Source organism: Drosophila miranda (genome assembly GCF_003369915.1).
Source record: "Drosophila miranda strain MSH22 chromosome Y unlocalized genomic scaffold, D.miranda_PacBio2.1 Contig_Y1_pilon, whole genome shotgun sequence".
NCBI classification, from domain to species: domain Eukaryota; kingdom Metazoa; phylum Arthropoda; class Insecta; order Diptera; family Drosophilidae; genus Drosophila; species Drosophila miranda.
In genome coordinates, this window is record NW_022881603.1 from 20,889,175 (window position 1) to 20,905,232 (window position 16,058).

Below are 16,058 nucleotides of genomic sequence, written 5' to 3' on the forward strand. Positions count from 1 at the left end.
CCATTTTCCCCCATGGGAATGATGGCGGATTTCTCTGATGATTTGTCTATGGGTTCATTCATTAACTGGCGATTTCCGGCCCCGGCACTCGACAAACGTTAAATGCCTGTGAGCCTCCTTGAAGAACTGGAGATGCAGATGCAACAATGCCATTGTTTCAACTAACTCACTGACTAACCGACTAACTAACTGGCTAACTAAGTGGCTAACTAACAAGCAGCTAAGCACAATTAAATACTCGCCAGCAAGTAGCGATAAATAAATATTTTTGTTTTCTCAGCCCCAGCCCCAGCCTCAGCCCCTGTCAGCGGGCCAGCAAAAGTGTTGAGAGCACGCAATAATTAAGCTGAAATGCCGCGCGTACGGGGCCGTGTGCGAGTGCGAGTGCCAGATACAGATACAACTTTAGCTCTTTGGCCGAATGCAATTAATTAACGCTTAGACGGAGGCCTGAACATTGAAATACAATTGCAAAATCCGCCAAACGCTCGACAATTCCCACTCGAACTCGCACTCGCACTCAATTGTTAATTGTAATTGGCTTTAATGATCCAAAACTTGGCCAAGATGGATGACGATGCGGGAGCGGGTAGTGTTTCGATTTTGATTTGCTGCATTTGAAGTGACGCTGAAAGCATTTTAGCGCAATTGTTTTAATTAGCCAACGGATGGGTTGGCGGTTCGGTCCATGGGGGTACTGCCAGTCATCAGATCAGCCTTCGCTCACACGCTCCCACTCCAACTCCCACTCCCTCTGGATGTGTGTGTACAGTAGATACAATAGATACAGCCGCTAATGGGGTACAACTTTATTGGTCAGCCTCAGCTGGAGTTCCAGTTGCCCCTCTCCATTCGGTTCGATTCGATTCAATTCGGTTTTTAATGATGATGGCTGTAACTCCAATTGCGTCGTGTCCATGTCCATGTCCATGTCCACGTCCATATCCATGTCCATCTGTGTGCGTTTAATTAACTTGCTCAATTAACCATGCTCACTCACACTTGACCAGTCGCCGGAGTTATGGCATCTCTATCGCTGCAGCAGTACGAGTATCTGTATCTGTATCTATTGATGTATCTGGTTGAGACAATTAAGTGCCTGCCATTTGTGCTCTCCACTGATTGGCAACAGCTTTGGCCTTGGCAATTGCCATCGACCGGCAATTTAGACTCTTTCAATCGACTATTGTTCCTCCGCTTGCACAAACCGCGGCATACCCATGACCCCATATGTATGTCTGTGCTTCTTTCTCAGTGAATTGCCATCTGCGGGTTCATTAACAAATATTAGTCTCAATATTGTTTTATCATTTTCAATTTATATCTTTCGAGGAGGCAGTATTTTTGTTCAACTTTTGAGATCATTCTTGGGGGAGGACAATGCGGGCATCTGAGTTAATATATAATTATTATATTAACCATAATTCGGACTAATTCTGAGCATCGCGAGAAGGCAATGAAGGTTCAATTGGAGATGTACCAAGTACGAGTATAGGGCATCTAAGAATATATACTGACTGTTCCCAAAACATCCCCCCCCCCATTAAGAATAATTTTCGGATGAGCGAAATATTCAATATTTGTAAAGTGGATTTAAATGCTAGATGTAGTTGTGGTTTCATTCATCTAGCGCCTCTTGTGACTGAGATTCATCCGATTACGACATGCTCACACGCACTTTTTCGTTATATTGTTGGATTTCGCATGTTTAATGCTTGATCCCTTTCGTCCTGCTGGCATTGTAACACCTACTAACACAGAAATTGATCGAATTGGTATTTTTACTGATTAAAATCGGTATGAAATTCTGTATAAAAATCGTGTGGTAAAATTCTATACCAATTAAACATTCATCTATGAACCTGTTAACGTACATTAATGTGGTGTTTAAATATGAATAAAATACTTTAAAAACCATTTCTCAACGATCATCTATCCTCTCTAATATCAGTTTAAACTGATATTTTTAATCTACAGATCTCTCTTTCCAGATCTTTCCATTAGAGCTGTGCGTGGGTCTCCGGAAAATGTGCTTCTTAGCAATTCTTCGCGATTTCAATGCAGGATTCCCAGAGTCTAATTGAGTATTTCTAACCATTTTTCGCGTATCCAATTATATTTCGCATATGGATCCCCGTCTCCAGCTTGGGGGCTGGGCTGCACAAAAGTAAGTTATTTCCTGGGGCTGGCTGAGCCATATGCTATCGGGGTCCCGGGCACCATTTGCGGAATCGAAATGCTCGCGGTCAGAACGTGAGACAGGCGAACGTGAATGGGCGGAGAATTGGCGAGAGTCGTGGCGAGATCCAGCTACGAAGATGGTTCTACAAAGAGGAAGCGGAGGCCCCAGCCACAGCTGCAGCTCCAGGTCCAGCCCCATCCCCTGGCGATGCAGACAAAGGTACAAAGGAGGCTCGCTTTAAATGGAATGGCTAAGACTTCTTTGGGCCTAAGTAAGTTATAAATAATAACTAGCATGTTGTAAATCAAAATTATCAGTTTGAGTTTGGCTTGCCCTTCTCCTGCTACTCCTGCTCCTTCTACTTCTGCGTCTGCGTCTGGGCCAAAATGGCAGAAAAGCAAATTATGGCAATGGCCATGGCCTGGACTGGGACTCGCACTCCCCGTCTGGCTCTGTCCATTGTGATTACACGTCTGCCTGACTGCGATCGCTCTGGACTCGACTGTAATTATAAGGAATCACCTTGTGCCGCTGATTGCCGGTGCTGTTGGATCGTAGCAGGGTGAACTGCGTTGGAAATGGGGCTGGTCAAGCGTTTAACTATATAATGTTTACCCTTTTTTTGGGTACACAAAACGGGGTACATTTTCATTTGTAGGTCTTTCCTTTTTTATGACGGAAAATTGTATTATTATTTGCTGGAAACGGGTTTGTGCTGCTTCCATTTCGCTTTTAAAAGTGGTTCCCAGTGTCTCCTAGCATGAGCTCATCCTGTGATCAATGAGTCAGTGGAAAATGTCAACCGCCCTCCCTCCTGGCGGCTGCAAACCCTCCTTCCGCCTGGTCTTGTTGCCATGTTCATTGGCAATTGAGCCATGTTCGATTAATCTCTTTGATTTATGCTCACGTGAGCCGCCATATACCGGCAAATGCCGAACATTAACAAATGTCGCCTGTCTGCGCCCTGTTTCTGCCCGACCGTCCGACCGGCCGTCCGCCTACCACCTACCGTCTGGAACCCAATGACTCTCCACACTCCGCCATATTTGCCCATAAAGCCATGTGTTATGCGACTTTAATTGGCGTTTATTGTGAGAGACGAGACGCCTGGCTGTGAGCAAGCCAGAAACCGCAACCAGGCCGGGCCCCTGAGTCAACCCAAAGCTATAGGCAGAGGCAGAGGCAGGGGACGGGCAGAGCCAGGGAGGATCAGGAGTTGGAGCTGCTCTGCAGCTTCTAGTATGCTCGCGTAGTAGGACTCTCCTTGGACAAATGTGTGCGGTGCGGCATTCGAGCCAACTTCGGCCTCTCCTCCTGCCATTTGCTGGGGCTCTTGGCTTTGGCTGTGGCTGTTATGGAATTATGAAGCCATAAATATGAAATTCAGCACATTTATTAGCGTTGTCAAATGTCGTGGCCCAAAGCTGTTGTCGCTGTTGTTGTAGTTGTAGAGTTGTAGCGCTGTGGCTAATGGCCTGGGCTATAGACCCAACAAAAACCCAAAACCATGCTCTCCGGATCTCCCTCGAATCTGCTGTGCGAGTGGGCCCGGGGTTAGGTTGACTTTTGGCCAACTTGCTGCATGGAGTCAATAGTTGGGCTTGTTTCTCGGCTTGTTAAAACATTAGTCTGCCTGGTTTCTGTCGCTTTCTGGCTGCTGCTTCCTCGGGCTTCTGCGTAGTTTCTGTTTCGTTTTCGTTTTCGGCACTCTGACACCAAATTTATTGCCCGTAATTTGTGTTGATCTGTGAAAAATCTTTTGTAACCCAAAGCGGAGATCGGACCCAACAGACCCTGTTGACTAGGGAGCTCCATGTGGCTAAGGATAGTGTGGATTTCGGGGGAATTCCTCAGGAAACCTTTAACTAAACCTCCGCTCCACTCTCCCCTCTGGTAAGTGGCTACCACTGCAATCATCTTGTTGATTTTCCATTCGACCAAAAGGTTCCCCAAATTCCCCAATTCCCCAAAAATGGCGCACAAGAGAAACCACCGCCAGATGATGAGGGGTGGGTGGTTGGGGGGGGGGGGGGGGGGGGGGTGTCGCTTGTTATTAAGAAATTAAATTTTGTTGCTTTATTAGGTTTTCATAATCATGTTCCTCGTCTCTCTCCCCAGTCTCCCCAAATTGCAATTTCAACTTTAACTCTGATGTTTTAACATTTTTTCGTTGTTTTTTTTTCCTTTTCTTTTATGGTGAGTGAGTTACGCCCCCTTTCCACTGAAGTGTAATGCCTTCGGACACGAGATGCCTTCGAGAAAATTGCTTAAGTGAAAAAATGATGCAGTCTGAAGGCGTGAGTCGCGAAGGCCAAGGAGGGGTGGAGGACTGGATGGATTGGAAAAACATCGATCAGTGAGCGGAAGGATCTGATTCCAATAAAAGCTTTCTAAAATTCAGCAGAGAGTCAAGGATTGCTGATTCCTGGAACTGAATCTTCTCACGCTGCCCCCACAGCGGCCCTGGGCAATGCGGGTGGGCAGCGGCGGTGGCTTAGATCCCGATCGGGCTCATAAATAAGGCTCACAGGATAAGACCTACCCAGCCCGAGGAGCAGGGCCGTTGACAAAAGGATGAGCCAATGCTGGGCTCAATTTGTGAGTTGAGAAAATAACTCGGGTAGCCTTTGATTTTGGCCGCATTGACCTGCCTGTGTGTCTGTGTTTGCTTGTGTGTAAATATTTGGACAGATATCCTGAAAGGCTGAAAGGACTTCTTTGACTTCTGCTGCCAAGCCGTTGCGTGTGCAAAGAGATCATTGTAGTGCTGTTATGGACAATTGGCGCTTTGGGTGGGCCTTCAAAGAGCACTGCTGGCCGGGACTAATCAGGGGAGTTGCAAGTATGTTGGCACTTGTAAAACGCTCGCGGCCCCAAATGGCAGCAGCAATGTGGCCAAGTTAACAAGTTGTTTGGCATGTTGTCCCCGCATCGACCGGACCGTCGGCGACGCGGCCATAATAAAATAATTGTCATCAATTGTCGGGCTGACAATGCCACTCGACTGTCAATATTGACAGCTCATCAGGGGGGGATGATGTACTCAGAGGAGTGGATCGATGGTTGGACGGACTGGGGGGTTGGGGGCACCCGTAGTGGGTTACATGATCATCGCACATGCGCATAATCATTCATAATTACACTGGTTATCGATGGAGTTGCCTCCACCCCGTTCTCTTCTGCCGCCTCATAACCTGACACTGATGGGTGTCTCATAAGGAGTGTTTTGGAGCTGGAGTTGGTTGTACCTGGGGATGTTAGATCACTTCTGCCTCTGGCTCTGTCTCTGTCTCTGGGAGTGTGTTCCATTTGTCGCATGCCGGGCATGTTTGGGTTAATCGCTAATCTCTCCCCAGCGGAAAGCCACAAGAACTCGGTCAGTGCGCAGTTATGATAATATGGCCCCGCTATATAAGGCGGATCATGGGAGAGCTAGCTTTATGAATCAACTCATGCCGAAGGAGGCCAGATACGAGACATAGTCAGTGAATTATCCCTCAGTTATTGGGCGATCAGGCAGCCCTTGAAGCCCTTTCCCCTTGGGGAAATATATTCACCGACATGTCTTTCAATTAAAATTCAATTTAATAAAGCGCTTTACAAGGTTTTTATACCCGATACTCAAAATGAGTATTGGGGTATATTAGATTTGTGGTAAAAGTGGATGTGTGTAACGTCCAGAAGGAATCGTTTCCGACCCCATAAAGTATATATATTCTTGATCAGCATCAATAGCCGAGTCGATTGAGCCATGTCTGTCTGTCCGTCTGTCCGCCTGTCCGTCCGTCCGTCTGTCCGTCCGTCCGTCTGTCCGTCCCCTTTAGCGCCTAGTGCTCAAAGACTATAAGAGCTAGAGCAACGATATTTGGATCCAGACTTCTGTGGTATGTCACTGCTACAAGAATATTTCAAAACTTTGCCCCGCCCACTTCCGCCCCCACAAAGGGCGAAAATCTGTGGCATCCACAATTTCGACGATACGAGAAAACTAAAAACGCAGAATCGTAGAAGATGACTATATGTTCTAGATCGTAAAATCTCAATCAGATCGTATAATTATTATAGCCAGAATCAAGAAAACAATTTCATTCTTTCTCGCTCTGTTTCTCTCTAACACACAGGTTTCATGGTTGGTTTTGCCAATTGCAAAATATGAGTTCAAGGATCTCAGAACCTATAAGAGCCAGAGCAACCAAATTGGGTATCCACACTCCTGTGATATCGGACCTTGACCATTTTGTGTCAAAATTTCGCCACACCCCCTTCCGCACCCGCAAAGGACGAAAATCTGAGGCATCCACAAATCTCAGAGACTATTAAGGCTAGAGTAACCAAATTTGGTACACACACTCCTTTAAGATGTCACTATAAAACGTATACCTCAAAATTTCGCCCCACGCTCTTCCGCCCCCACAAAGGACGATAATCTGTTGCATCCACAATATTGCAGATTCGAGAAAACTAAAAACGCAGAATCATAGATAATGACCATATCTATCAGATTGCTGAATCTGGATCCGATCAGATCATTTTTATAGCCAAAAGGAACAAATCAATTTGCAGTGGCTACGCAGCGCCCGACATCACGCTCAGACTGTTTTTCTGTCTCTCTCGCACGCACTCTTTGTCGTGTCGTTTAATATTAGCGGCGTCTGCCGGAGGAGAGCCATACTGACTTAGTATCGGGTATAACTGTAGAGTTGCGGTGTCCGCAGTAACTCACAACGTTCCCCCTCGTTTCTCTTCTTTTTGTACGCACTTTACGAGCAATATGGCCAGAATTACGAGCACTCCATCCGCCGTAATGCCAAGGGCGGCGGAAACAACCCTTGGGCATGTCTTTGCCTCTCTCTTTATCTTCTCTGTCTGTCTCTGTCTCTCTCTTTGGGTTGTTGTCTAAACGTTTCTAATTTGCTGATGGCACACGAGGGAGTGGTAGTATTCCATCCAGATCCATCCCACTCCGAGGCCCATCTCCCAGGGATGGCCCCATGGCTCTGTGGTGATGATGTTGATGGGGTGGTCGTACCAACCCCTCGTTTGGCTTTCCTTCTGCTTTCTATCTGGATTTTCCTTTCGTTGCTGTTGGAGCTGATGGAATAATAAAACCGCGCGTGTTTTTACTACAAATTGACGTTGCCCAAAGATCAAATCCACCCCTCCTTAACCTTCCAGCCACCCTCTTGGGAGAGTGCTCCACGTGTAGATTGAATTGAATTGCTGGAGGGATTTTATGGCACGTTGAGGAAATCGTTTTATTATCCTTGTTCCTTGTTATTCATTTGAAAGTCGCCGGTAAAGTGCGTGGGCGGAGCCGGTTCCGGGTCTGGGTCCGGACAATTTATTATCTGACGCCAGCATGTGTAAATAAACTCGGTCTGCCATATACTCGGTCCCGGGCTGACTCTGGGATAACCGCAGCAGCTCCAACAACACCAGAAACACCAACAACTCGACAATTGCGTGAAAATGTCACGGCTGTGCACGAAACGAGCTGAACGAAGATCCTGCGAGGACGATAAGGCCGTAATCAAATTATGCACAGGGCCCCCTCAGGATGGAGGACTCTGTCTGTGGCTGTGGCTGCAGCAAAGGGGATTCGGGTTGATTTTAAGTTAATTAAAAATCATGACAAAACAACGCCCTCGACACCGAACTCCTCCTCGTGGAGATTTGGGTTCTGTTCTGTTTGCCTTGGGATCAAGTGTCGTAAAAGTTGTGTTGGGTTTGGACTTTTAATTACGGCCCTGCTTGCAGGGGTAGACCCTGTTATTAGGGCTAAAATTAATTAGCCAAAGAACCCCACAAAAATGGTGGCTTCGCCTCGCTCTGTCCACTCTCCCACCTTCCTGGTTCTTCCCCTCCATATAAAAATGAGATTTTAATTAATTCAGTTATTAGTTTAAATATATGTTATTGCCGTGTGTGTGTGTGTGGGTGTGGGGGGGCATATGGGAACGATAGGGAGTCGCAACGGAATGGTACGTGGATGGAAAGTTTTTTGGTTGGTGGAAAAACTACGTGTATATTAAAAAATCATCCACCATCACCATCACCATCATCATCATCATCATCTGCGTGGGCAGCAATCTATTAGAGGCGGAAAATTTAACTTGAATTTGGTTCATTTTTCAGAGGGAGATACGATCAAAACATTTGCCTAATTTGGGGGCATTTTAAAATGGAAATTGTTCTGTTGTTCTGTTTGTCTATTTCGGGGGATGACCACTGAAAAATGATTCAGTTTTTCTGATGACGCTAACGAAATTTATGGAAAATGTTGTTTAAAAAGGTAATTATACCCGATACTCAAAATGAGTATTGGGGTATATTAGATTTGTGGTAAAAGTGGATGTGTGTAACGTCCAGAAGGAATCGTTTCCGACCCCATAAAGTATATATATTCTTGATCAGCATCAATAGCCGAGTCGATGGAGCCATGTCTGTCTGTCTGTCTGTCCGTCCGTCCGTCCGTCCGTCTGTCCGTCTGTCCGTCCCCTTCAGCGCCTAGTGCTCAAAGACTATAAGAGCTAGAGCAACGATGTTTTGGATCCAGACTTCTGTGATATGTCACTGCTACAAAACTATTTTAAAGCTTCGCCCCGCCCACTTCCGCCCCCACAAAGGACGAAAATCTGTGGCATCCACAATTTTAAAGATATGAGAAAACCAAAAACGTAGAATCGTAGAGAATGACCATATCTTTTAGACTGCGGAATCTGAATGGATCGTATTATTATTATAGCCAGCATCAAGAAAACAATTTCATTTTTTCTCGCCCTGTCTCTCTCTAACACACACGTAGCATAGGCGGCTTTGCTTAGAGTAAAACATTAGCGCCTAGATCTCAGAGACTACAAAAGCTAGAGCAACCAAATTTGGTATCCACACTCCTAATATATCGGACCGAGACGAGTTTGTTTCAAAATTTCGCCACACCCCCTTCCGCCCCCGCAAAGGACGAAAATCTGGGGATATTCAAAAATCTCAGAGACTATTAAGGCTAGAGTAACCAAATTTGGTATCCGCACTCCTGTTAGATCTTACTATAAAACGTGTATCTCAAAATTTCGTCCCACCCCCTTCCGCCCCCACAAAGGACGAAAATCTGTTGCATCCACAATATTGCACATTCGAGAAAAATAAAAACGCAGAATCATAGATAATGACAATATCTATCAGATTGCTGAATCTGGATCAGATCAGATCATTTTTATAGCCAATAGGAACAAGAATATATATACTTTATGGGGTCGGAAACGATTCCTTCTGGACGTTACAAACATCCACTTTTACCACAAATCTAATATACCCCAATACTCATTTTGAGTATCGGGTATAAAAATAAAGAACAGCCAGAACTTATGCAAGTTTGGGCTTCGAGAATGTGTTGGTCAAAACACTTTCCTTAAACTTTTGTTACCTTTGAAGTTGATGTACTTCTAATATTCCAATCCAGGCCGTGAATGACTTCAGCAGCTGTCTGGTTTTCCATTCAATTAGAAAATGAAAAGCAAATAGGCGTGCCGCATTGGCCTCCCTTCCGCTGTCAGTTGTCCATTCTTTGGAGGCGGCAGGAAGGAAGAGTCGAAGGGGACTCCTTCTAAGGTTAAGTTGACAGTTTAAACTTTTCGAACTGTGGCCAAGTCCACGCCCCCCGTGGACTCCACGTCCACCCACACGGCTGCCACGCTGTGGGCCGAGGAGGAGTGGCATTAAAGCGAATGAAAACGCAATTCGAGCCCCTGCCCGGACAGGGGAACGCGTAGGAAGCACGCAATGCGCGAAGGAGACAAGTGCAAATAATATGCAGGGATATCGGGGCACAACTCTTTTCAGTTATATTTCCATTAGCGACTTTTAATGCGGGGTTGCACCTGGGAATCGGACAAGCTGCCCCGTGACTCGTAAAGTTCCATCCATTGGACGTTGGACATTGGACCGGACGCCTAATTATTCCTGTCACCTCCTGCTGCGGCCGGCAGCTCCTGCTGCATTTCGAGTAATTCAAATAGTCCAAGGACCTCCCGAACCTGGAGGAACCCTCCGCAGGGACCTAATCAACATGGCCGTCGGACACGAAACGGAAGCGCATGGCAGCATTTAGCGAATGCCAACACCGACGCCATTTCCCGCAGTGTGCGCGTGTGATTGTGTGTGCGTGCACTGGGGGTTGATGAGGAATGGAATGCGGCGCGCCCTTGTACGTAGCGTTAACCAGGCCTATGGCAACCAATGAGGCTATATAGTTAGCGTTAATTATAGCCAACATCCCCTGGGGAGGGGGCGAAGGAGGAAGGGGCTAAGGGAATGTTAATTATTCGTGGAATCCCTCGCTCCTAGACCCAATGAAACTTTGAAGCTAATGAATGGATGAATATCACATGAACCTCTACAAACGAAGGGAATTACACATCAATTAGGTTTCGATGAGGCTCTATATATTTGTTAATTAAGGCAGATACGATAGAGATGACGAAAAAAAGTCCTGACAATCAAATAGTTACATTTAGATTTAAAAATCCATACCAATATAGTAAGAAGAGCTAGTTTTTTCATTTACCTTCTACCATTGATATGAAAATATTTAATCTAAACTTATTTTATATTTAAATTAAATATTTATTAATTATATTCCCCACAAATTTAGTACATTATATTTATTTTACATTTAATATCTATATTATTATTATATTATATTTATTAAATATGGATGGTACTATACTTTTTTATATACCTACTAGGGCGAAGTCCTCAGCACACACGCTTAGTGCGCCAAACCCCCGGCTCACTCGCTTCGCTGGCTCACGCAGATATGAGTAAAAGATCGGAAGACGTATCAAGATTAAGTATATAATAGAGAGATATTTAAATCCATACGAATTCTATTAAATTTCAGTATGTTTGGGTGTGTTTCTTTTCTACTGCGCCTTTTTTCTCTGAGTGTATATTGTATCTATTTGGATTTGATGGAGTGAAGTGAGTTCTGGTTCATCCCAATTATCCCTAACTGAATATCAGATCTTTGATTTCTTGATCAGAAGAAACTATGGATCTATGGAACTATTTCTAAACTTATTTCTGCCCTTCTCCCTAAGGACTATTAATTATTCTTTTCCCCAAAGACCTTCGGGGTGGGTTGGTGCTTGCGTGCCAAGGAAATCATGTCGGAAAATTCGGGACTGGCATTGGTAATTTGTGCACGTGAACCACATTGGAGGGGTTGGGTGGTGTGGTGGGGGTGTGAGAGGGAGAACTAATCACTAATTAGCTGTAATTTTGGTTAATTAGGCTGGTTCTCCACTCGGTTAATTATGGCCTATCGGGAGGGTTCATCTACCGGTAGGAAACATTTACAACTTTATCATAATGCGGCCATAAAAAGCAACAGAATCTGATTGGAAACTCGAAACAAAACGCGAACGGGGAACAGCCAAAACGAGTTTCAGTTTTATATTTGGCCAGAGGAGAGCAAAGCTCTTTGGCGTGGCACCTTATTAGGTAGAAGTTTGAAGGGGGATCTGGTCTGGGGACATAGAACCGAAGCGAACCGCACCGAGCGATACATTAGCATTAAAAGCCACTTAAGAGGCGACAGGAGCAGCGTCAGGCCTCTCCTGCCCCTCCTGGGTGCTCTGGGGGGCGCATGTGTCCAAGAGCGGAGACGTAATTATAATACGCCATTAGGCCGCGACCAGGGGTCTCTCAGTCTCAGTCTTCCAGCAAATCAAAGAGCGGCCTAGTCGGTTCCACTCACCACTTTGCAGCGTGCCCCTTTCGCACCCCTCCCCTCCCGCCCCCTGTTTGGCGATCCAAATGAGGCAAAAAATTAAATAATTTAATCTTGTTATTGCTGGAAAATCAAGTTGTTGACTTAAAAATCAACTCGCGTGAAGATCGTGCAGCTTGCCGGTCGGTCCTCCTCGCATCGTGCCTGTACCAGAGCCTACCATCGTCTAGAACCGGTCCAAGGAGAGCATAGCCAGAAGGATCCAATCGCACACACACACACGTATGTGTGCACGTATGTGTGGTAGAGAGGGAGAAGACACAAACATACAGACGCAGCTCTTATGACTTCATAATCTTAATTAACGTTTTCGCGTTTTGCTTGCTGCACACGCGCACTGCTCTCAGGCCCCAGCCAGAGATCGGGCGAGATCCCATGGCCACTGGCAGAGCCCGGTCTCAGTCCCAGTCGCAGTCCCAGTCCCGATTCCAGGTCCCCAATCAAGTGAAGTTGTAGCCCGAAAAAAAAGAACGTGTTGTTCTGTTCGGATCGGTTTGGTTCGGCTCGGTTCTCTTCTGTTCTGTTTTGTTTTGTTTCGGTGGGGTGTTTGTGGTGTTTTTTGTGCTTAATAAATGCAAGGCAGGTAGAAGTCGAGGATCCCCCATTCCCCATACCCATACCCATTCCCACTCCTATTCCGATTGAGAACCCAAAACCCTGTTCAACCAGTTCGAGGCTGGGGCTCTGCCAAAGAGGGAGAGACAGAGAGGGAGAGACCGAGAGACCCTTATGTATCTGCCGGTTTGCTTTAGGCTACTTACTTAATGATGCCAGGAATTCAGCATGGCCGAAACCCCAACTAACGATCGTTCCAGAGACCATTCCGATAACTTCTCCTGGCATCTTCTCTGGTCTCTGGTCTGTTGGCTGGCGGTGATGATGGTGGTGCTGCGCCTTGCCGGGGAGTTCTTCTTCGCTGGAAATGTTTTTGCAATAAAGATATTTGCCAAAGAATTTGTGCTTTTTGCTCATTTTCGAAATGGAGCAATTTGCCCGGGCTCCGCAGAAACTTTTGGCCGAAAGTTCTGGGCGAGGGGGAGCGGGGCCAGCGGCAAGCAGCTGGAAATGTGTTATTGAAAAACATTTATCATGTCCTGTCAATGGGCATGTAACCGATACTTAACCACAAATGTTGCCACATCCTCAAAAATCCACTTAACGCAGACAAAAGAGAGAGGGGGGGAGGCAAACGCAGACAGACAAAATGGCTGCAGAGTGGCATCTGTGTGGCAAGTGCAGGGATGTGCCCAGGATGTGTGTGAGAAAAGATACTACTTACACGATTTACACGCTGTGCTAACGACGGGTTGAGACTCGCTCGGGGCGGCTTATGGCTTACGGCTTAGGGCTTAGAGCTCATCCGAGGGCTGCCATTGACTCACGACAGTTGTGCCGGTTGGAATGGTGTCCACAGCCTCGTTCCCAACCTCATTCCCAGCCACACATCCTTATCCTCATCCTCCGTGTAACAACTGACGATGACATGTAAGTGGCTGTGGTTCTGGATTTGTTCGCCTCCCTCCCTTCGACTTCCATGCGTGCTGTTGTCTGCCATTTGATTGCTGTTAATGGGGCCTTCTTTCTCCCTTTCCTAGAACGCACAGCAAATGCTCGAATTTCCTGCAATACACGTATCTTCGGTGAAAGTGCAGCAGCTGTTTGAGCGGGCAAATGGATCTGTCGGTGCCGTGGTCGTCGCCGTCTCCGTCCCGCCTAATTGCTTATGAATAGCTCTGGCCAGAAGAGCATACCAAGAACTTAGCAGACCCAGCAACGATAGTGAAAATGATGATGAGGGGATGCTGGCGATAAATCTGCAAATGGAATTGCATCAGATCCATGGCTATGGGCTCCACCATGCGGGCCCACCACAGGAGGAGGAAGTGGGTCAGAGTCCGACAGAATCGCGGCAACTTTCTAATGCGAATCATCGGTTTAAGGCAGGGCACGAGTTTTTTATAAATTAATGAAACAAAATAAAAATTGAAGAACTTTTTTATTTATTTTTTATTATTAAAATTAATTGTAATATATTTATACCCGATACTCAAAATGAGGATTGGGGTATATTAGATTTGTGGTAAAAGTGGATGTGTGTAACGTCAAGAAGGAATCGTTTCCGACCCCATAAAGTATATATATTCTTGATCAGCATCAATAGCCGAGTCGATTGAGCCATGTCCGTCTGTCCGTCCATCCGTCTGTCCGTCAAGGATCTCAGAACCTTTAAGAGCCAGAGGAACCAAATTTGGTATCCACACTCCTGTGATATCGGACCTTGACCGTTTCGTGTCGAAATTTCGCCACACCCCCTTCCGCCCCCGCAAAGGACGAAAATCTGGGGCATCTACAAATCTCAGAGACTATTAAGGCTAGAGTAACCAAATTTGGTATCCGCACTTCTGTTAGATCTCACTATAAAACGTATATCTCAGAATTTCGCCCCACCCCCTTCCGGCCCCACAAAGTACGAAAATCTGTTGCATCCACAATATTGCACATTTGAGAAAACTAAAAACGCAGAATCATAGATAATGACCATATCTATCAGATTGCTGAATCTGGATCAGATCGGATCATTTTTGTAGCCAAAAGCAAGAAATCAATTTTCAGTGGCTACGCAGCGCCCGACGTCACGCTCAGACTGATTTTCTGTCTCTCTCGCACGCACTCTTTGTCGTGTGGTTCAATATTAGCGGCGTCTGCCGCAGGAGAGCCATACTGACTTAGTATCGGGTATAACTGTAGAGTTGCGGTGTCCGCAGCAACTCACAACGTTCCCCCTCGTTTATATATATGAAATGTAACTTTGAATTGTGAGCCAACCACATAAACTAAATAACTTACTTTTCCATGTCTCTAGCGCTGAGTATTTATACTCAGCTGCGTTTAAAAACTTTGTGTAAATGATAAATCTTGCAATAAGTTCATTGCAATGAAAATATCACTCCTATTTTTATTTTCGATTGTCAAAGGGAGGAATATATTTTTTCTTTCTTTATAAAATCCCATATAAGATTTAAAGAAAAAGATTAAATGAAAGACTAAACCAAGATTTTGGAAATAAAATTCATTTTTCTTTCATGAACGTTAGAACAAAAAAAAAAAATTCTTTTCATTGAATATATAAAAACAATTAAACCTACATAATGGGGTGGTTTAGTGATTCTAGTGAGGCAAAAGACAATACTGCCAACGTTGTAAACAACGTCAAGACAATTGATCACACGGATGACATAAACTCATTGTAGATCCTGTTATTAATTATCACGATAGTATTGGTTTTGCAATTTCTGCTTACACTCTATGTTAAGCATAACAAAATTATCAAGAAAAGATACATGAGTAGGGCAAATAACCTAGATAATATCTAGAAATGAATAAAGAGAAAATAGATCACGTCTACGAAAGCTATCCAAATTTTCGCATTAATGCGATTAAAGGTTTACATTCGCATAGCGAATACATATCAGTACATCAGTTTGAGACTGATTATATAGAAGCTTTCGACGCAATCTGTAGCCCACTTATTCACTGCGATAAAGCAGAAAAGGCAATGGTACTTTCAACACTACCATATGTCAAGGTAAAATTAATAAAAGAAGAAGACCCATATTTAGGAACGTATAGGAAGGTATAGGAACCATATGTTTACGTACTTACCGTACGCTTACAAAAGTAAGATAACTCCATTAAAAGAATGGAATGGAACGAAATCGCGAAACATATAGACTCATTTCGTTACAAATTCGATAAATCTTACAAATGCATTAATAAAGATGCAGTCATAAAAGCGGAAACTCTGAAAAACCATATAGAAATATTAGTAAGGGAACATAATAATATAGTTACCTTAGTAAATCGTTTCTAAAACAAATTCACATCTGAGCACAAAAGTAAATGTTTAAGGGTAATAAAATCCCTAAACACAAGATTAATTACTGTCACCAATAGGCGACACATTCAGATAAAAGTGCCAGAAAGTCTAAATCAATTGGCGGAATTTAATCCCGACCAATTAAAAGAATTAGACGAATCGACTCAGTCAAGCGACGCTGAACCTGATACTGACATCGAAACACTAGA